At 46.5% G+C, this 23,452-nt stretch overlaps 1 protein-coding gene across 1 annotated transcript in view; it reads left to right on the plus strand.

The window, feature by feature from the left end:
• Nucleotides 1-13,100: 13,100 nt before the first annotated feature.
• JCAD (junctional cadherin 5 associated) overlaps nucleotides 13,101-23,452 on the plus strand; it is a 66,495-nt gene continuing 56,143 nt past the window's right edge. The window contains exon 1 of the mRNA XM_027781661.2: nucleotides 13,101-13,224. The gene's annotated coding sequence lies outside the window, so the exon portion shown is untranslated. The remainder of the gene's footprint in view (nucleotides 13,225-23,452) is intronic.

The raw sequence follows: 23,452 nt of genomic DNA on the forward strand, positions 1-23,452 counted from the left end.
TGAAAGCACAGCATCCCAGAGCATGGGACCAGCTGTCTCCATCCATAGCTCCAAGCACTCCCACAGCAACTAATCAGTGTTGTTTATTAGCGCTGTGTTCCTCTAGCTGGACACACTGCAGATTGCTTCTGTTATGTCCCTCCCTACTTCCCCAGGAGAAGACCTGGAAGGAAATATGCCTTGCAGTGTGCCCTGCAGGTCAGCTAATCCTGCTCCTGTGGGACCGGAGTGGAGGACTGAGCTTCAAACAAGGAAACCTTGTGCAAAAAAGCATCTGTGCAAGGGAATTATTAAGAGTTTTCTCTTCTCTGCAGTGAGCTACTTCTTGCTGGCTAATAAGACCAGCCTCACTAGGGCTGCTGAAGCTGTGGAAGCTAAGAGTGATGCAGCAACATCCCCTTGCCGGCACAGCCTGAGCCGGAGCTGGTGGTGTGAAACCTCTGTGAACCCTGGATGAGCCGCTCCTGGTCCACACCACAGCCTCCCCAGTGTGGCTGCTAGTTCACAAGGCAGATTTGCCTTCACACCATGCAGCTAGGAGCCCAGCAGACACCGTTCAACATAGATGCCCAGCAAGGAGCCTGGTGAGAAACATGTCAGCAGTGCACCACAAGCACCATGCTGCTCCAGAGATGAACACCACATCAACGGCAACATCTGCTTACACTGCATCTACTGCTGGCTTGTCTCTACAGTGACCACTGAGCATGCAGAAGCAAATGCTCCAGGGGAAAATTAAAGAGCATTTTGGTTTTGTCTGGCTGAAATGGGCAAAAGAGGATCCATCGTACATGCTCCTGTATCAGAGATTACTCTCACAGGAGAGAGGATGGGACCTCAGCTGTGCCTAAGGCAGGACTGGTATTCAGGAGACTTCTCCACGGGGCTTGGGTGAGTGCAAGCTCTCCATCTCTCTCGGGAAGCTCGTGCTTCAGCAGCCTCCTGTGCCATGCCCACTGCCCTCACCAGGGGGGCTCCTGCCCAGTTCAAAGCCGTGCTCCTGCTGCACCCCTCACCCCTCATGCTACACTCCTGGTGCAGGCACCCTCGGCTCAGCCCATGCACGCCCCTTCCAGCACAGCCAGGCCAGCAGCGGGCTGCCAGGCTAGCCTGATGCTTATTTATGATCAATATATTGTGTTAATTGTAGTTCACAGAAGAAGTGCATGTGGCCTGTGGCTCAGAGAGCTTCCCAACAGGCAGGTGAAGGTCTCAGAAGGGAGAGAGCACCTCACAAGTGAGGTGCAAGCTAAGGGGTGAGCTAAAAGACATCACCCAACAGCTTTTTAATTTGCCACCTGGATTCTGAGTTTCGCATTCTTGAGCTTTTCTCCTCAAACAAGACAGCTAGTAACATTTTCCTTGAATAAACTTAGGTGTTTTTGCATAATCAGATTATTCCAGGAACTGGAGCCTTGAAGAAAAGCCAGAGCCTGTTACACGAGGTGTGAACACAGAATCCCCCGAGTATCACAGTGCTGTCACTTGGATAGATGGGAAGTACAGTTTGCAGGGAGAGGGTTATCCTTCATTTTTAAGATTTGCATTTTAATCCAGTTAGCTTCTTGAAAATTTAGCAGCCTCTCCCAAATTTTCTCAGAGCCTCAAGGGACTGGTGGTGGGAGAGAAATGCAGGAGGAGGAGAACACACCAGAACAGCATAAGGATGCAGCAGACAGAGAAGGCGAGCTGTGAAAAGAGCAGGGTCACTGGAAGGACAGTGCTTGGGTCTTGGCTGTGGCAGGGAGTCTAATTTGATGCTAAATTCTGTGAACCCTAGGTTTTTGCTGGTGGTTTTGAGCAAGCATTGGTAAGACCACCAACACCAGACCTATCACCTGAATTATTCTGCTGTGAACTCCTGGGGTAGCAGTGTCAGATGAATCAGGCACAGGTCAAGAGTTGCTCTCTGAGTTGTCAATCTGACAAGGACCCACAGTGTGTCTTAAAGCCAGCAATTTAACCTCCCATGTTTTCTGTTTCTTTATCTGCAAAATGGAGCAAACAGTATTTCACTCAAAAAGCATGAAACTTGTGTATGTGTGGCATATTGAAAAGGAGTGTTATGAATAATCATGTATCTGCAGATGCATAGGAAATGAAGTCAAACAAAACACTCTGGTCTTTGGTTTCCTAAATTCAGAAATAATTTTTATCCTCAGATCGATGCAGGCAACACTATGTTGCCTTTCTTTAGGAGGCATGAAGGGTCAGTAAAAAGTAGGTTGGGACTCTGAGTGTCTAATTCATGCAATTTTTTCTCTGCCATTTTGCTTAGTTGAGCTTAAATGGGAAGAGAAGGAGTGGGTTTGTTTTCGGGCAGCTTGGTTTGCATGGGACTTTATGGATTAATTAACTTCTTTACCACAACAGCTGATGTGGACTTGCTACAGTCATATTCATGGCACTGCCTGGGTTTGCTAATGCACAGATTTTTGCTATCTTAATGTACCAATGCTGGCTGCAGTTCATTGTTAAGGCTTCTCTTGGATCCGTTTCCTTGTGAAAGCTACGCCAACCTCCAGTGCATAAATAGTGTGTCAGTGCAGCGCATTGTGAGGACTAGATCCGGTTGGGTATTTTCCCACTGAATATTTTTTTTCCGTCTGAAAATGCCAGTTGGTCAAAATGGGAATGTTCTGCAGGAACGTGTCAATTTTGACAGATTGCTAGAGCCTGGGGAGTTAAAACCCGTCAGTTTTGCCATGGGGGCTACAAAGCCGCTTGGCACCACAGGGCCCCAGATCTCCACAGCAGCTTGCACAGTTGCAGGGCCGCAAACAGGAGCTGATTTTGCCTGAGGGCTCCCTCCCTGCTTTCCTCCAAGCAGCCCTCCTAGGGGAGCTGGGCTCATGCTGGCAAACCAGGCAGGAACCTCTGCTTCCTCACGACAGAGCTTTCCTAAGCTTTTTCAAATCTCATGAGTTTTCCCAGAGTGGGAGACTGTGTTTCTGCCCTGCTTCAAAATAAGAAGCCTTTAAAAAACTCTGTTTATAGACTTTCTGTCATTCTGGAATACCAACACACAGATGCATTGGAATAATCGCTGGTTAGCTGCTTTGCTTCTGAGTATTGATAACAAGTGCAACCATATCTCCTTCAAATGAAGGTGTAAACAAAAAGGAAAATAAAAAAATTAATGAGATCAAGGAGACAAACTTGATTAATAATGGAAAATGCTGCATGGGCCTGAATTTTGACAGCACACCGCCTTGCCTTCCTCTCTCCTGCTGCCTTTGGGCTGCTGCTTGCTCACATCTGGGCAGCGGAGCCACCAAGCAGCGGCAGGGCACAGCAGCCTGGCTTTGTGCCCAGAGAGCCAGTCATGCTCTGAGAAGAAATCGCCTGTGATATGTCACTCATCTCCTCGTGTGGCTGTGGACAGGGCAGAGTGTTTCTTTTTGCCCCATCTGCAAATGGGGATCAGGATTCTGGCTAGGTCTGCTGCCAACCCTGCTGTGACAGCGTCACATCTTCTGGAGCCTGGCCTAATTCATTTAATTTGAGCTGCCAAGTAGTTCTCAGAGGGTAAGAGCTTCAAAATGCTCCTGTCTTAAATAGATTTGAAGAGATTAGCTAAAAGTGAAAGGCTCTGTATCCAGGCCTCTCCCTACATACAGCCCAACACAGTCTGATACTGCTTTTCTGTAGTGATACAAAATGCATTGCAAAGGGGGTGGTAAAGAAAGAGACCCATGCTTCAAAACTGACCAGCCTCAAACTCAGGAGAACCCGTGTGAGGGCATAATGCATGCAACTAAGATATTTGCACCTTGGTTTTACTCAGGTGATTTTTCCCACTCCTGTCTTCATAGTCTTCTATGACATTAATGGCAATTAAGCACTGACAGCTTGCATTGCAGCGGCAGCGAGGGGGCTAGCACGGGGCTGTGACTCTGTACTCTGCAAAGACATGTCATGTAGATGCAGCCTCTCATCTTTTTGGAATGCTTTTGCCGTACTGAACCAAGCAGTGCCCAGAATAAGACTTGTGGCCTCCTGTGAGCTTCTGACTTGCTGTGGGCAGGTGGGAACAGCAGGCCAGGAGACAAGGCTGACCCTGACTCCATCAGCAGCTGCTTCATTGCAGGGTCCCCAGGAGCTAGTGCAGGTACACCCACAGCACAGTCTGCAGAGCAGGCAAAGCTGCCCATAATGTGCCAAATGCCCTGCCTTTAGAGGAAGCCATTGGCACTTATAACTTTCCACAAGGCTCTCAAGATTTCAAAAATATCGCAGTCAGCCCTGCAAGCTGTGTCTGTGAAGGATGAGCTGGGAGCTCATCTGCCAGTCTCTGCTTCATTCTCCTTAATTTTACCATGTTTTCCTGTCATTTTTTGGTGGGAAAGGTTGCTGTGAGCTCTTTGGTCTTAGTGCAAATCTGAGTCTGATTATCAGAACTTTGCCAAAAATATCCTTGGTTTTTCTCCATTTCCTCTAAACATTTTGCACTGCCAATTAGTGGAGGACCTACATCGACAGTGTGAGGCTTTATTTCCTGGAATACAGACAGGTAGGAATGAGCTTTAATCTGCTAGGGGCAGTGTATAATTTGAGTGCAACTACCTTTGTAGCTTAGCTTGTGAGTAAGCTTCCATAGCTCAGAGGAACAGTTCCAGCAGCTGCAAAATCATATGCTAAACATCAGCTTCAGAAAAAGCTCAAGCAGAATTATTGTGGCCATAAAATTGAGGAACATTCTGTTTTCTCTGACCTTAAGCTCAGCTTCTTTACACTTCCTGGGAAATCCTGGTGTTTTGCTCCTTCTGGTACTCACTCTAGAGAGAGCACACTAGTCCTTATTCATCTTTGTCATGAAAAACCTGCAAAGGATTTACATTGCCTTTCCCAGAAAACGTGCCTTCCAATCCTCCAAGTGTACAAAGCAGAAATAGGTCCCAAACACCCAGGATCTTACAAGAGAAAACAGATGAAAGTCCATCAAAGAGGAATCTAACATGGTGTTTTATTTCCCTTTCTAGCGTCCTCCCTCTGTGCAGTTTGCTGCTTTAAATTAAATTCCTCTTCCCAGCAGTGTGTGTTTGTGTAACAGGGGCAGGTAGGTGTGTGTCAGAGGTTCATGCGTGGCCGTGCTAGAATTTTTGGGACACCTCACATCAGAAAGGTCTCACCACCAGGAACTAATGGTTGGAATAGAAAAGCCAGACAAAGGGCTCTGAGGAAAGATGGTTTCTTTCAACATGCAGATGGGAATGAGGCAGAGAGGTGGAGGGATAGAGTTTCTTAAGAACTCGGGGCTGCCAAGCACGGGCAGATTTTCAGAAGAGCTGAGCTCCCATTTACTAAGTAAAATAATGGGCTAATTCTTCCAAAGAACTCCGGACAAGGGGAAATGAGCTCTTCTGGGGATCTTGCCTTATATAGTTATTGTAATGACTTGGTCTTAGTGCCAAGTGTATGAAAATCCATCACAAAGTGACTTGCCAAAGTGATACAGGGAGCCTGTGATGCATCTGGGGATCAAATCGTGATCTCTGAGAGAAAGTACATTATTCAGGCCTCTTGTCTGGAAAGCTCAAGGTTTAGCTTTGGCTTGGCTGTCTTGCTTTAGACAGAAAAAAAAAAAAATAGCTCAAAGCAGATCTTGCAGTTCCTTAGGAGCCTTTTGTGTGTTTCCCCAGGGAGCTCTAGAGAAGGACCTGATCTCCCTGTGAGGAGCTGTCCTCAGGGCTGGTATGACTGGGATGAGGCAGAGACAACCCCACCTCATCCTGCCCACCCTGAGCAGCGCAAAGGGCTTCAGGGCTCAGCAGGATTTTAGCTCTTCCATGCACACTTCATAATTTTTGAACAAATTCCTCCAGGGCTGCTGGGCGTGATGAAGGCTCGGAGAATGCCTGTGAGCAGGCTGGTGAAGCATCTTTCCTGAGTCTTATAATATCATATGCACGATACCTTTTCTTGCAAAAAACAAAGCCAAAACTTAAATGATGCTCTGCAAACAGTGTGAGGGGTCAGCATTGGTGTGGTGCCATACTTTCTGCGTTTTAGTTCTGACTTACCTTTTTATTCAGTAGGATCTCTAGCACAACAGACAGGCTTTCACACTGTAGCCTGGACAGCCACTTGGCTAATTGTAACAGAAACAATTACAAGTAAGTAGCTGAAGGCAAGGTGTGGGAACAGAGGTTTTCTTAGAGATGCAGGCTGCAGTGCTGGATGCATTAAAAAGAGACTCACTCCCCTTCCAGCTGCCTAGATGCCTCCTGCCTTGCTGAAATCATCAAGAATTGTCACATGAAAATAGCCACGGAGCCACAGAGGCCAAAGGATAGGACTCCAGTTCGTGTCAGACCCATCATTACTTTCATTAGCAGCAATTACTACTCCTGGAGGAGCAGCCATCCGGCTGGACTTGCTTTCTTCCTAGTGGCTGGCTCTGCATTTTGCTTTCAAGGCATAAAGTGACAAGCCGTAACCACTACCAGACATCAGCAGTGCGATGGCATCTTCCACTAACATGGCTCATTTCATTGTCTGTGACACAGGGACCCGCCAGAGGTCTTTGGGCTCCTGCAGTCAGAGGTGTGAGGAAAAAGAGGAACCACTTTTGTTACCTAACAATAACCATCACATGCTTTGCCTGAATATCAACATTTTCTGAAGTTCAGCAAAGAGCTCTGCTAACTCTGTTTTCCTCATTAGCCTCTTTTTTCAGCACCTCTGAGGTTCCTGCTCCAAACCCCTGGTTTCCTTTCCTCTCAGCCTGCTGTTTCTCCATTTTCTCCATAATGTGCCTTGACACCTCCGGCTGAACAAGGACCTCTGTTATTTGCTCCTATCCAATTAAATGCATCCTCTAAACCAGGAGCTTTATCCTACCACCTTGCAGCTAAACATGTTTGTGGGAAAGAAGCCTGTGGGCTGTGGGGAGCATTGTGGTGACCATCTTTTTCTTTTGAGTCACCAGAAGTGCTGCACACCAGCCTCCTGAGGCACACCATGCTCTTATGCTACTTCTGTTCATGCTTTTGGTATGTAGAAGACAGCCAGGCAATACGTTGCTCCAAGTCTGGTTTTACAATCAGGATCCTAAATATACACACCATCACTGTGGGCGCGATGGCACGGTCCATGCAGAGGTGAGGCATTGCTGCTGTGGGAGCACATACAGCCCTCCCCTGTGTGCTGGGCTGACCCTGGCTGGACGCCTGGTGCCCACCCAAGCCGCTCTGTCCCTCCCTCCTCAGCTGGGCAGGGGAGAGAAAACACGATGAAAGGCTCACGGGTCGAGACAAGGACAGGGAGGGCACTCAGCAATTACCTTCATGGGCAAAACAGACTTGACTTGGGGAAATTAGTTTATTACCAATCATATCAGAGTAGGATAATGAGAAATACAACCAAAACTTAAAAACACCTTCCCCCTACCCCTTCATTCTTCCTGGGCTCAACTTCACTCCTGAATTTTCTATCTCTATTCCCTGCAGTAGCGCAGGGGGACAGGAATGGGGGTTGCATCCCATGTCTCTGCTGCTCCTTCCTCCTCAGGGAGAGGGCTCCTCACACTCTTACGCTGCTCCAGTGTGGGGTCCTTCCCATGGGAGGCAGCCCTCCAGAAACTTCTCCAACATAGGCCCTTCCCATGGGCTGCAGTTCTTCTAGTAGCTTCTCGTAGAAACCACCTCTGCAGCTCCCCTGCTACCAAAACCTTGCCACGTAAACCCAACACAGCCTGTATTGTGAAGGAGTTCAGAGAGGAGCGCAAGAGTGGGAGAGCCCTCCAGCTGCCCCAGTTTGGCTTGGTCCTTCCTGGGCCTAGATGAGCACTGCCATGGTGGCTTCTACTGCATGTGCAGAGAAGCTCATGCTTAAGAGGGTGCAAGATAAGACAGAGGGGTTCAAAGAGGCATTTCTTACAAAGTAAAGCAGGAGCTGACACTCCTAAAACTACCTGATGCACCTGAAAATGCCTTTGGTTTGGGTATCAGTATGTAACGCATTGTTAAAGATACATGTACCTGACTGCAAGAACGTGACTCCTTTGCTGATGCAGTGAAAATCCTTAATCTCAAAAATCAGAACTCAGTTGCCTTCATTCTTGATCGTGAATGTCACAATAAGTAATCTTCCTTTCTGCAATAAAGATGAGTATATAGACATTGCAGGAGACGCAAAGAGCTCCTCCTGTGACAACAGAGCTTTCTAATAACGCAAGTTCTCCAAGGCAGAAATTTCAGTTTATAGCAGTCACATATCTAGTGCAAATGGTCCCTGCTGACAGATTAGCCTGACTGTTGGGATTTAATATGCTTGAGGACCTCAGAAGGCACCTTATAAGAAAGGCATATGCAGTAGTAGCAATCACATATGCCCATCTAGTGGGACTAGGGGAGAAGATACCATCTAGAGCGGAAGGTCTCACTGGGCAACTTCTCTGTTGCCGGGCAAAACTGGCTCTTCTCTAGAACTATTTTCAGTCTTGTGCCCAGCGAAAGTCAGCTGTCTATACAGACTGGTTTTCAGCTGTCTAGCTCATCCAAAAGCCTCCTTCAGGAAACACATGTTCTTCCTTATAAGATCCAGGCAGATTTTCTTGTTCTATCTCATACTCACTGCAAGTCAGAAAAGGCTGGGAGATGCGATGTAGAAGAGGGGCAGAAAAACAGACAGGGTAAAAAAGTTTAAATAAGACATAATAAGATCACAATACCCCTTTCTAACTTATAATAAAACACTTCTAACTAAACAGGAATTTTCCAGTCAGATCTGTTAACTGAAATCCTCCCACCAAAAGTTTTCTGAGATCCACCAGTGCAGGGTAAGAAGAGCCTGCACCATTGCAGTTAGTTCATATTATACTTCAGGTTTTGCCCAGCATTCATGTACTAACATTCAACACAACTTCAGAGGTTTCCACTATGTGAAACAAAGTTGATGGTTGAGGCAATGATAGGCTGTGACACTTAAACATTCCTCCACAAGTACTCATTCCAGAAGGAGATTGATTTGAATTTGTTCATCATGCCAGAGCCACGGCAAAGCCTGAGGATCTGGCTGTGGTGCTCAGCCCACCCCAGCATGTCCCTGCTCTTGTTCAGCAGACCCAGATCTCCTGGGCACAGGCTGGGGGTTACGCCCGCTCCATGTCCTCTGGACCTGCCACCTCTCCATGAGTTCCTGGGGCTGCCTGCATCAAGCAGTGTCCCACATACGGGGGACAGAGTCGTAATGCCTTTAACTGGGAGGTGCTTCTTGCTGGGTTGGCTGCAACTTCCTCATGGTAGGGAGAAGACCTGCTGGGTTTGGAGAGGGGAAGCAATGCCCACGTAGGGTCAATGGCTGCCAGCGCCTCTCCTGTGATGGCCAACAATGCCTGAATCCCACAGACCAGGCACCCACCTGTTTTGGTTTGGGCTTGTCACTGAGAGCTGCACGCACCTAATTTAAAGGGAAACTCTTTGGTGGAGTTCCCTGGGTTAATTTGCAATTAACTGTAAGCTCATTTGGGTTTATCTCACCACGTCATTTGGTGGTTTATGTTCACCGATGGCTGCAGTTGACATAATATTAGAAGTAAATAGAACAGAAACAAGCACTGCAGTCCAAAAAGAAAATAATTAAAGACACATAAGCTTAAATTTTAACAACTACCACAATTTTGTGTCTTATGGGACTTGATTTTGGGAGGGGCTTGTTCAGGGCCTCAGTTCCTAGAGTACTTTGATTAAAGAAAACATTTGCTTTCTTTTACAACAGAATTAAGTACCAGATGTCAAAACTGCAGAGCAAAAGTGTGAAAATGTGGTCTGCTACAATTCCCAATGGGCTTTTTTCCCAAAAGCTTGTATTCTCCAGATCAGTCATGGTTTTGTGTAGATCCTAATGGAAGATCTTCTAACAGTGGGGATTGGCAATATCACTTCTAGGAGTGGTTCCCTAACTCAAAAGAAATAGAAACTTTTTATCTCTAACCCTCAGTTGATGTCATAAAAAAGGGAGAAAAATTGCAAAATAGATGGATAACTATTCAGGTTCCTTTAACATGTAATTTCCCATCAACAACGTCTATTATGAATTCTTGGTCCCATTATCTCGGAAGGAGAGGCCAGTGTGGGAGTTGCTGCTGCTGCGAAATGGTACTTCATTGTACAGTTCATTGTGCTTCACATTTCCTTTCATTTGTTGCTCGATTTATCTAAGCGCTGACTGAAATGCAAAATCGAATCCTTAAATAGTCCTAGCATGGGCTTTGTTTTATTCTGCAGGCTTTAGCAGAAGGCAGGGGAGCACCACAGCCTACAGACCTCAGCTCAGCATGATTATGGTGGAGAAATATCCAGCATCACAGAGAGGGTGCTGAAAGCGAATGTTCCTCTTACAGACCAAGAATAATTTGTTGCTTGGGAAACAGCCATTCCAGCTAAGATCCTTAATGTTAGGGTTGGATGAAGAGAGAAAGAGCTCTAGGAAACTATGCAGAGCTGACTTTGTTTCAGAGGCAGTGGGCAGGTTTGTGGTCTGCACTGCAGCAGGAGGACATGTCGGGCAGGGAGCAGGTCTGAGCTGCCCCAAGGCACAAAAGGAAAGTAACAAACTTCATCAATAGGCAGGTGTTCAACTTCCAAGTGCCGGCTGCTGTGCCGGAGCCTAAATCTGGCAAAGGCTTCCAACAGAATAATTTTATTTTCTTTTTGATAAAAAATGAAGACTTGAAGGAACCGGTTTGTAAATTTGTGTCCAATTTGTTGACTTGTCTAGGAGGAGAAAGGAAACGAACGCTAAATCCGTCCCTCTGTTACTACTTATCTCCGCATCCCAAAGAAATAGCAGCAATGTGGAATGCTGAAATGTCTTGCCTTGACATTTTAGAAATTAAACTCTTTGTTCCTGTTATGTTTGTTTTTAAATTGCTGTTTCTTTGTAAACTGGATAAAGTGTGACCTGAGAGATAAACTAGAAACCCAAACCATGCGTTCAAATGCTTTCACTTAATTCAAAATTATTTTTGCTTTCTCTCCTTCCGTTTTGTTGGTTTTTTTAGTTTCTCTGGGAAAATGTGCTCTTTTCAGGTCAACCTGCAGCACAGCTTCTGCTGGCCTCTCTTCCTCCTGCTGTTTCCTATCAAGCCAGCTAAACAAAAGTGAAAAATACACCGCTCTGCAGCACAGAAATTTCCTTTGTGCATGCAAATATCCTCCATCCAGGTGAAGGAGGGAGCACAAGAGAAGGAGACAGGTTGTTTTCTTCCTAAAGTTGTGTCTGGCAGCTTGCAATGTTGGTGCGCAGATCTGATGCTTGTCATACCAATATCTCTGCAAACTAGGAGACCTGGGGTCTTCCAGCTGGACCCCTACCCCCCAGGAGTGCTGTAGCAACACCTGCCCCTGCCCCAGGAGCATTCTCATGCCTGCTGTCCTTGTGGCGTCCCATACAAGGATGAGGTAGAACCTGTATCTGGGGAACATCAGTGGGGTTCATCTTACAGCAGTTACAGCAATGCTGAAGAAAGCCAGCTGGGGTGGAGTGAGCTGCTCAAGTGGTGGAAGGAAAAGTTGGTTGATGGGCCAGAGGCACGGTGGTGGGAGGTGTGGGGACATTCTGCTTCTAGCTCAGGTGCACATCCCTGCCCGTGACACAGATGCTTGGTATCCCAATGGTCTACCCAGCAAAAGCCCAAGCTCAGGTGAGTCAGACTGAGCCAAGCATCCAGGTGGAACTCAGAGAGCTCAGCCTGAGCTCTGGGAAGGAGGCTAACATCCCTGGAGATGCTCCAGTCCATTCTGAGAACCTGAGGGCTGAGCTGGGCAACAGGCTTTTAACCATGCTGGCAGTTACAGATACCAGTCCTGTGCATCACCACAAACTCTGTACCTGGGTGACCCGGTAAGATAATGCCCAGTGCTCCTGGCCAGCACCCCAGGAGCCAGGCACAGGCTGTGACAACCCAGCCAGCTGCCAGCTCCTGCTGGAGGCTGGATGCTCCGCTGCCTCTCCTGCAGGACACCGTCCTCTGTGCCAGGGTGGGAGGTCCGCCCGCGGTTTTCAGGTGGGATGATTATGTCTGCAAAGCACTCGGGAATGCTTTGGGATGAAGAGCGTTATGTAAGTGTAAGATAATGCTATTTATAGAGCCAGGTTTTATTCAAAATGGAATTAAACTTGTCTTCCTGAAGCCTCTGCTGTCAAAGACAAATTGGAATTTGTCCCCTTTCCTCTGGTGTTTTGCATCCAAATTGTTTTCCTCAGTTCAGTCCAAAGTTTAAGAATGTGTTTTATTTACAAATCATACCTCTCAGAAAGTTAATAGATCTCTCTTCTGTCAGCTGTGAGGTGGCTCTGGAAGCCTGGACTGTAGCCATGCTTTGCAACCACAGCAGCTGTGGCACAAAAGTGCCATAAACTAGGAAATGAAGGCAGAGTTTGGATTAGACAACACAAACCCCAAACCAGTGTCCTGGGCACGATATTTTGCCTGCATTTAACAATCCCCATAGCGATCCATGAGTGGCAGGGAGGGTATTAAGCTTACATCCCTGATGGAGATGGCATTTGTTCAGTGGGCTAATGTCTGTGCTCCTGCAGAACTGCAGACCTCGTGGCCTTTTAAAATCTTGCCTTATTACCTTAAAGAGCTTTATTTGGTCTTTTGAAATATTAGATTCAAATCCTTCATATCTGTACTTTTTACAAGCCATGAAAACCCAGATTGCTAGGATGCCTGCTGAAATCCATGCTAACAGGTGTTAGGAATATTGTTTTACAAGGTACGGCACCTTACATAGGTTAGTTTGCGCAATTCATCTGCTGCCCCTCACTTGCCATAGTATCTAGCATGAAATTCCACACATGCCTTTTATTTAGGAAAGAACACAAAAGTATGTTATCTTATTCCTCTGGAATTTTCCACAGTTATTTAGTCTGTTAGTTTAAGCATAATTGGTTAGCGGGCTCTTGAAATTTATATCTTAGCAGTACTTATTTACATCAGGCTTAAAGTAGTTCGTTTCAGTTGAGGTAAATGTGAAGCATTAGATTGCAAACGTACCTAATCCATCTCTCCTCCCCCATGACTAGAAATCCTGTGGTTAAAATAACACAGCCTCTATTCAGAGCACAAACTTAGAGCTGCTAGTGGGAGCAGGCTTGGGATTTAAACAACTCTCAGCAGATGAGTCTGTTCAAGGGTCTCTCTTGGGTTTGCTTTTCATCCTACTTCTGATCCATGAGAGGAAACCAGGCATTCTCCTCTGGGCATGCAAGGTAAAGATTTTCTGCATTCTGTATATGGTTGCATGTTCTTGTAAAGGAGTGTATAAATGTGATTTCAGAAATGCCGTTGCAAATGCAATTGTAAAAATATTGTTGCTTATAGAGCAAGAAGTGTTTGGCAAATGGCTTCACAATCTTTAACTGTTAATCTGGTCTTGTGGCTATTTCTGTATGACAGTGAAATGATGAAATGATAATCTTGCACAGAGGAGCAAACAGCAGTGATTCTCTGTCACACATTAGAGAGGCTGAGCATGTAGGCAATGTAGGAAATAAACCCAGTACTATTGCAGTCAAGCCAGATGAAAGCAAAACTGGCATTTTGTTGACTCTCAGGTATAGTCCCTCCTGGGTTTGTCCAGCTGCTGTAATCCCCGTGTGGGAGGCTGGGGCTGTGCCGCAGGATGGCACCGAGTCTGTTTACAGAGTATATGCTAATGCTGTTCCAGCATGACTTACAGTAAAGGCAGAGCGGTGCTTTCAGAAATGTTTCGATGTGGCATGCCAGATAATTAACTGCCTTTATTTGCTCTTATTGCTTTCCAAGTCACAGGGGATGTAGGAAAGCATCATCTTTTCCTTGAATCCTTATTTTATTTGAAATCCAGGAAACAAGCGTGATGTCTGTGCTGATGTCCAGGGAACTGTACTCCCAGTGCCGGAGTCTGTTAACTCTCCCAGCCCCAATGCTCTTGCTTTTCCTCGTGCTGTGATTCACAGGGGATCCCGAGTACCAGATCGGTCCTCCCACACCATGGTGTTCAAACACAGCAGGTCATGCTGCTGCATAACACAGGAACACCATTACTCAGATTTTTGCTTAATTTAAAAATACACTGCCCCTCCCTCCCCTGAGGCATGGGGCAGGGGGTGTGTGGTGGGGGGAGCACTTATAATGTCCCTCCATCAAGACAGCACTGAATGAACACTGCTCCAGGTGATACCTTGCCAGTGCTGGAGAAAGCCTTGTCTCCCACCCCAAGATGCTCCTTTTCCTCTTCTTTCCACTTCCCCTTCCCTTCCCTGAGTAAGACAGGATGGTTTCACAGTGTCCTGCCTGCAATAACTGGCCTCCCCTGGTCCCCGCTGTCCCACAGCCGTGTCACTTTGCTAGCACGCACTCCACTCCTCTGCTCCTCCAGAGAAGAGGAGGACCCTGCTTGGCACGCCAGGTCCCTCGCAGCGCAGAGCTGTCAGGCTGCAGGGAAGCCTCTTGGCTAGCAAATGTGCCCTCGTCCCCTGAGCCAACAATGCTGCTTTGTCCTGGAGGAAGAAATGCAGCTTTATCACTTGAGTGCCCAGCGCAGGGAGGGCAAGCAGGGCTGTAAGGAACACAAACACAGTTTTTCATGATACTCATGTACAGTGCGCCGTAGCAGAGAGGCAGCTCAGAGGAGAGAGAATACGCGCAGAACAAAGAAATGTGGTCAGGCAGTAACTATAAAATTTCAATATAGAAAGTGGAGCTGATGTCATTTTAATGTCCCGAGCAGTGCCAAGAATTCTAAGCTCTGTATCAAGATTCAGTGCAAATCCCCCACAAACTCACAATTTGTTCTTGTGGAAAAATGAACTTTTATGGAAAATATGTATGGGAACCTGCCAGAGGAGTGTGTTGCTTTATTTCTTTTATTAATTTTGAATGCATTAGTTCAGAGAGCAATCCCATTTTATCATCAGCTGCCTCTATCCAAGAAGCTGAAGCTCACATGCAAATACTGGAGGCGAGGGAACTATGGGTTTTTGTTTGATCAGTTGTTAGATGGGAAGAGCTCTTTGAGTAGGAAGGGGTGTGGGAAGCCTCAGTGGGATGACTGAGTTAAAGTTTTTTACCAGTGACATATCTGAATCGTGATAAGACACACTTGAATGGAACAGCATCATCAGCTATTATAACTCTGAACAGATCAAAGGTGGGATTGCTTGCAGCTCCTATGATTAAGTTTACTTATATGTGTCCTGCTATAAGACTTTATTTGCAGTTGCTTATAACTTTGCCAGGCTTGAACCGTTTAGACTGAGTTCTTCCAACTTGATTGTCTGCCTTGGGCTAAGTTCTTTTCTGGAAAATTTCAGCCAAAACTCTTCAGCCATTTCCAAGAATGAGCGTAGGGAAAAAGGCATTGTTGTCCAACTGGAAAAAAAAGAAAGGAAGAAACAGGAGGGGGGAACCTGGTGATCCTTTCTGTGGGTAGTTCTTATCCCTCTGCGCTTTGGAGCAGAGATCTGAAATTTGGCAGCTTTGTGTTAGGACTGCAATATTATTTTTTTTTCTTTACTTTGTAGATCTCCTCCAGTTTGGCTTAGTGATAGACTTTGAAGGGAAAAAATAGCAACTTATTAGGGATGTGCTAGGGCTGAGAAGTCAAAATCTGCTGAGCTTCCTTCCCACATGAGCGAGATCAGCCCAGCATCCTGGCAGCTCCCAGTACTGACCCTAGTGCTCCTGGACACAGTTGGTGCTACCAAGTTACTGCTGCTCCTGCTGCCTCCCCACAGCTTTGCAGGGTCTGGACTACCCTTCTGCTCTTTCTAGGAGCAAGATGAAACTGGTCTTTCCTCGTAATGCTGCTTAAGGCAGAGGGGTGGGGCAATGGAAATGCAGGCAGGGAACACCGCTTTTGACACCTTCCCTGCACAGCCAGGAGGCATCCAGGGGCCCTGGGGATGCTGGGCTAAGGGAAGGTATGGTACTGAGATGATAAAGCTGAAGGATAGCATGGGACTGGGATGGGGAGTACATGGTACAAGTGAGGAGTCAGGGGCTCAGGAGGTTCAGGAACAGGGTGGGGAGATGTATGTCAAGGTGTGAGCCATAGGGAGAGCCCAGACATGCCAGAGCCTGACATGAAACCTGAGCTGCCCCATCCATGGTCCTCTTAGGGGGTATGAGTGCTGCTTTGCAGAACTGGCTTCAGTCCCGCTCTCCCTGCGGTCTTTCGTGGCGGGTCTCTCTGAGGCTTTCCCTAGCCTGCAGTCATCAGCTGTGGGGTTGCCCCGCTGTCTGCATGTGCCGTAAGACCCTGTTAATGAAGTATGCTCCTGGCGTGGCACCCAATGGGAGCTCTGCCTTGAGGATGTCCAGCACCGCCTGATACTGAACACCCTTGCACAGCCCCAGCCCCAGCTATATCTATTTGTTGACCACACTTGGTCTCAGCTCATGACTTTGAAGCACTGTGCTGTGGTGCTGTGAATCCTGCAAGGGTGGGTATGGGCATAGGTCTTGCTGCAGGGAAGACCCACTGCTTTGATGGGGACAGCTGGGATGGGTGACCAAGCCAGACACCTGACAAACTGGTGGTTGATGTGATCAGCCTGGTTGCTTGCATGCCTGTCTCTTCCCTGTTTCTGTTTTGTTCAAGTGGCTAAAGCACCACCACACCCCTTACATAGGTACCAGAGACACTTGTGAAACACCCAGTAAACTTTGCCAGTGTTCAGAAAATCAGTAATTTCTATTCAGAGGAGGACTTGGGTAGCAAATAAAGCCTAGGATCACACTGAACACTAAAGATGAAACAAAATTCTACATCTTCTCCAGTGAAGACAGTCCATCCTGTACCATAGGATAAAGCTGATACCTCTGGCAAAGCACTGTGTGATCATTTAATTAGCAAGTGTATCATAACACATAGCACAAGGGAGGCCTAATTCTGGCATCTCTTGCCTCATGGGTTTTTCAGTCTTAGCAGTTTTCTTAGAGCCTATTTTTGTATGCAATATATATGCAGCATTTGCAGACAGATGGTGAAATCTCAGTGTTTCCGTTTTGCCACTTGACGTGATTGCCACATTGCAAGATGGGGAGCTGCAGGCTGCTTGTTTCTGCCCCTGCTGACGTGGCAGGGAGAGGTGGTTTCCTTCACTTCTTTTATGGCCATGGGTTACGAAGCACCCTGTACAGCCTCTCCCACAAATCTAGGCAATAGAGTGTCATCATCTCCGTCAGCTCCCGGGAGCCTCATGCACACCCCAGAGCTCAGCTGTAGACGATGTAGAAGCAAAGGCCAGAAGAACAGGAGCTGACAATGTGAGAAGACCAGAGCTGCTTACAGACAGCTACTGAGAGATGAAGGAGTTCTAAGAGGCTGTGAGACAGTGTGGGCCAGGATTGCAGGCAGGGCTTGCTGCAAACGGGCATCCTCGCCTTTGTCAAGGACGTCACAAGAAGGAGTCTTAAGCAGGGGGTTGCAGAAGAAGTGAAACAGAAAAGGAAAAGGAGTGGCGGATGCTTACGGGCTTCTGCTCTGAGTGTCATGGAAAAAAGAGAAGAAAGTACGTGTATGGACACTGTGGCAAACAGTGCCCTAAACTTTGGTGCTGGATGAGAGCAGATGGATGAAGTGGAGACTTACAGTCAAAGGACCAGAGATCCTTATTGGGGATGTCCTTGTGGAAGTTGTCACAAAAGAAATAAATCTGGGAAGCTGTTGGTGTTACAACGTCGATGTGATGTTTACAAGCAACATCACGAATGAAGCAGTCAGGTCTGTGAATAAGGTTTCTTGCACAGCTCTGGAAGAGCTGGTGTCCTAATCTGCAACCCTGGCTGGTCCCACCAGCTCCTTTTGCTGCACACAGCCCAGGGAAAGTGTGAGATCATCTTATGAGTGCTAACCAAAATCTTCATTGCTTTTTGAATAGCTTGACCTGCTTGAGACCCAGACCTTGCTCCTACCCCACCTCTATTCCCAGCCAGCTACTGGCTATATTCCATCATGGTCTCCCTGCAGTTTTGGTCTGAATTAAACCAGTATGTGTGACATGCCCAGTTCAACAATCACAACACTGTGCCTTGGGACTTAGCCTTTGCTGGAAACTAAAGTACATGCGATTAATTCTGCAGCTCCTCAATGAACAAAATGGAGCTTTTGTGTAATTCCTATTTCTCATTTGTTCCCAAATAGTCATGAATCAAGAATTATTTTGTTTTGGAAATTAATGTTTTTTTTCCAAATGATCTGCTTTGACCTGCTCTGCAGATCCCCATGTCTCCACAGATTGTGTGGGCCAGGTTTTCTGTCCTGAGCCATGCCAGGGTCTTGGGTTTCTACAGGTGGTTGGTTGTACGGTGACACTGAGGTCCTCAAATCCTGTGCCTGGAGAGAACTAGATTGATCCCAACACTAACAGACGCTTACTGCCTTCCCACGGTCGCACCCCAGATGTAAATTTGTCTTCGTGTTATTCTGCTGTCCAGTGACATGTGATGGGGCGTGAAACATCAAAGGATTTTTTTTCATAAACGGGTGCACAGATTTTGTCTCCTGCCAAGATACAGCCATGGATGAGTACTCTTGTAGCAGCCATCTTGATAATCCGAACAGTGTTCTCCTGTATAAATAATGTCCTACTTCTTACAGGGAATCTGCCATGTCTTCAGATGTGTCCATGAAATATGTGTCACCTTTACAGAATACTCCAATTTTAAGGACACTTTGGAAAAGTGATTTGTTTGGTGGTCTGTTGGCTTGTGACTTAAATTCAGAAAAGGAATGAATACACAGTTGTATCAGAAAAGAAAAACTCATTTCTGATAAGGTAAAAGCCTTACCTTTTTCAAAAGAAGCAGACTAGCACAGGGTGATGAAAATGAATGTTTCAGCCTTTTGCACTGGTGAAGACCATTTGGAAAACTCCTACCAAGACATAAATTCAAGTTTCCTCCCCAGAGGCGAGTGTCATGGGGTCCCCTAAGTCCCCTAAGTCTATCAATTCATTTATAACACCTTTGTGAATCCCACAGTCCAACTCTATGTATTAGATTTATGACACACACAGGTTCCTAATAACCTCAAACTCATTGAGGGTTTTTTAACTGCTTACAGCCTTTTAGCATGTTTTCAGTTTTTTGGGTTTTTTTAGATGTCTTGTCCCTCAGCAGTGAATTTACCTTGTTTTCTCTTCTTTTCTGCTACTGCCGGCTGGATGTTTATGCCCTTGGCATTTTCTACCTGCAGGGCAGAAAGCACCTCCTTGTACCAAACCTCTGACTGCACGGCACTGAGCTTCGGCTGTGCCAGGCTCACCGCACAAGGTGACTCCAGCTCTGTAGCTACAGGGCTCAAGAAACTCTCACCTGAGTTGTCATCCCTGAGCCTCAACCAAACCAAGCAGGCTTTTAAAGTGAACCTGTGTTGAAATGTGCCACCCTCTAGTATCAAGGCTGTGATTGTGTGTCTGTTGAACCGTTGTGCCCTCCTCCTTGGGCACACAGTCCTGCTGCTGCATGTCGGGTCGCCAGGCAGGGTATCGCTTGTGGAGCTAAACCCTATACTTCTACCCCCTGCCATCTCATCAGGCAAAATGTCAGTGGAGCTTGCAGAATGGCTTTCTCACACAGCACATCCACTGCCGGGACTGCCAGGGTTTGTACCCCTGCTGCACTTTAGCACCAGGCAGAAATGACGATGTCAATAACGTATCTTGGAGAAGCAATCAAATGAAATTACTTTCTCCTTCTTCACCGCTTTTGTTCTTAATGGTTTGCTTTGGCCTCTTGCATATGTGTAATCAAATGCTGCTGCTTTCCATATGCTACAGCTCGCTGTGTTTAAGTTGAGAGGATTCTCCCTTAAATATTTATTTAAACAATAGCACCCCTTCAGCTCTTTATAAATTGCTGTACAAAACTGCCCTTTGTAAAAGACCCCATCCATGTTTTTAAGATTTATTTGAACTGTTTTCTTGCCTCACTGCTGTGCTGTGGGACAGTACCCTACTTCCCAGGGTTGCAGATCCCACAGCTCAGAAAGCTGGTGGCTGCTCCACAGAGCTTACAGACCCAGCCTCAAATTGTGCCAGCAGCTCCCAGAGTCGCAGGGGAGAGTTTCAGCAGTCATATTGGTTTTGTCCCAGGAACTCAATGACCCTGTAACTTCCAGGAATAAGCTCCATCCAGAAAAGCTTCAGGAAAGCTGCTCTGAGAGTTGTCTCTTTCTACTGTTATCCACATACGATGTCTGAGGCTGGAAACACAGGGATGCCAACCCTCCGCAGTTCTCACCAGCCAAGGGAGTGGAGGCTGCTGATACCTTTCAACAGTATTTAAACTATAACTTCAGAACCTGTAGTTCTGGGCATTTTCTGAGCAAAAGAACTTCAAGGCACATAAAAGAAGCTCCGTACCATTCAGTTGGAGTCCACAAATCTATAGAAGGACTCACCATCCAAAATAAAAAGATTTTTATATTGTACATGAAAGAGAGGATTCAAACTCTTCACTTAGCAGGCCATTTATTTGTATTTAATTTTAGCTGAAGGCATATTTTCACCACAGTATTGGTTGTATTAATGCTAGCTGTTAAAAAGTTTGCCCAAAGTTGTCAGTGTTGAAGAATAAGTGGCAAAGAGCTACAGGCCTTCTGCATTTCTAATTCCACATTATTCCAGCATCTTGATGAATCAGACACTGGCAAACTCTCTATAGTCAACATGAGTTTGGGTAGAAATTAGATTACTCACCCGCTACAGTAAGTGCAAAGGAGATAATACATTATGCTGTTCCTTAGCTATAATTGAGGCTCATCTCCCCATTCTAGGCTCTGTGTGGGTTTAATCACGGGAGCTAAACAGGGAGGAAGTACCAGAGCTTCTCTGAATCACTTTTATTCTTTGTCAGTAATTACATCGAGGCATATTTCCATGGAGACTGAGAGTGGTGCCATCAGCCTGCTGTCCCTCAGGTCCCCCTGAAACCTTCACTTGCTTTGCTAAATGCAGCGTGTCTCTGGATGGTCCCTTGGGAGGTAGAGGCAGGCTGCGTTTTGCTCAAGATCCTTCTTGTTCTGAGTGCAGATTTCAACTGACTACATTAAAAGATAGATCCTTTTGAGAGCAAATGCTATTGGTGAACCTGGGGGATCAATTAGCCTTTTCTGGTGGCTGAGGATTATTGCAGAAACAGTTTTGAACATCAGGAGGGCATTGAGTATTACTTTCCTCCCACGGTGAATGCAATATTTGGAAAGTCTGCCTCAGACATCCTTTTCCTTTTTCCAGTCTGAACTGGAAAGACCTCCTTGTACTTTTCTCTCCATCAGACAAGGCCATCGTCAGCAATATAGATGTAGTATCACCGTTCAATAATTTCAAATCAATACTTCATTACTTTGGTCTGTTCAGAGGAAGCACATTTTTCGCTGCATGGGTATATGGAGCCTTTATCCAGCTCGCATCCACTCAGTCCTCTTGTGTCAGTGTTAGGGTCAATTCCTTCCTTTTAATTTCCTCCCATTCTTCACTCACAGCATCTGGAGTAGACCTTTGACAGTGAATGTGTCTGAAAGAGTGTTTCCAGAATGAAGTTCTTAAATATTTTTTTTTTTATTTCTGGCCTCTACTAGTCAATCTGAACAGCTGCTTGGTAGCAAGAAAGGGTTCTTTCTTCCTCTCCTTCCAAGCTTTTGCCTTTCAGCTGTAGCTTTTGCATAGCTCCTGCATTGTACATGGCTGCATTTGGCCCAACATTCCCATTTCGTGGGAACTTCTGAACGATGTACCTTTGTCTTTGTACACAATCGGGTCAGAAAGTCAAATTGCAGAAAATTTGAGGGAGCTGCATGGTCCTGAAAATGCTGTTTCAGCAGACATGTCCAGGTCACTTAATTCCAGGAACAAAATATTTTGATGGTTCAGAGCTGAAATAACTTGTTTCCAGTTTGAGCAGAACAACAGGACCGCTGACTTCTCTCAGCTTGACATTAATCTGTGCCCTCTCTTATCTGCTTTGGCGTCTCGTGGGGGCTTGTGCTTATCAGCAGTAGCTATGGCTCACCAGTTGGGCTGCATGCACCCATGAACCACAGCAATCACACTCCTCTGTCCTTCCACTGGAGGTGGGAACACCTCTTCCACCAAGGAACAGGCTTTTGTTGTGATCTTGCACACTTGTAGTGGAAAGTATTCACCTAGAAAAAGGACTTCAGTGATGTCACCCAAAGCACTGCAGCAGAAATCCCATCTCCTCCTGGAAGCCCCTGGAGTCCTGAGAGAAGACACTGAAAAGGGAAAGACTGAGGAAACCCACCCATGTACCGTGACCTGAAGCTGTGCCAGAAGAAGCAAGGCCACTCATTTCACTTTACTCATGCAGGGGCTGGAGCTGCCTCCTGGACGTGGTGAGACTGCCTTCCCAACCTCCATCCTCACAGATCTGGAGAAGAGGCTTGAAGCGTGATGCCCCACATCTGCACTGGCTGTCCTACCCACAAAGCCAGCCATTGCCTTCTGCCCAGTAAGTGCTGGAGGGCTGTGGACAGGACAGGCACGGGACAAGAGCAGAACCAGGCACTGTGACCACTGTACAGGGCACCCCTGCAGAGGTCCCTGACGTTTGCACAGCCAAGGTAAGCTCAAAGAAGCATAGATTTAATTCAGCCATGTTTGTGTGACTGCATGAGCACTGAAACAGTGTGAGTCCATATGATTAACTGTTGTTATTTATTAAGTATATTACTGCCCAGTGCTGGACCTGAACTCTCCAAAACGAAGCCCAGTATATACAATCAGTCTTGCCTCTCTCCAAACAGGGCCCAGCATCAATCATGACACTGTAAATTGTTTACACTGAACTGCAGACACCATAACTTATTAAATAACTCTCTTGTCAGTCAGATAAGTAAATATTTCGAAAGACTCTGAACACCCGGGCAAGCTCCAGCTTCCCAGCCCAGCTCCAAATGGATCCAAGTTAACAGGGGACCAGATTTGCCTTGCCTTTGATGTCCCTGCTCCAAATCGGGTCGAGAAGGGCTCTGAAAACAAGTTTCCCTAAGGGAAGCTAGTGCAGTTTTAAAGATGCTCAACTTTCTGTAGAGGTAACGGGAGGAAGAAAACCACGTAAAGTGTTTGCAAAGAAACTGTCTTCCTGAAGCTGTAAATGTGAACTTTTGGGAGTCAGAGCCTCCTCTTCCTTCTCCGCTTAACCCAGACAAACGAGGTGGATGTCAGCAAACCTCTGCTGCAGAAAGGATGGAGCGTTCACTCCCTGGGCTGTAGCTAGAGACTGCAGTGGTGCATCTCTCACACTGTTGGTGAAACAGGTGGTGGTAGCACCTTCACACAACTGCCTTGTGGTGCAGGCAGCAGTTTCACGGGCTTTGCACGTGGGAAAGGGAAAGGTGTTGGCATTGATTCCCACACCTCCATTGCCTGCCCGTGGTAAGGCACTGTGCTTTTGAAAGCACGCCATTTCACAGCTAACTGCTTCTGAAAC

This window comes from Falco peregrinus, chromosome 5 (assembly GCF_023634155.1).
Source record: "Falco peregrinus isolate bFalPer1 chromosome 5, bFalPer1.pri, whole genome shotgun sequence".
Taxonomy (NCBI): Eukaryota; Metazoa; Chordata; class Aves; order Falconiformes; family Falconidae; genus Falco; species Falco peregrinus.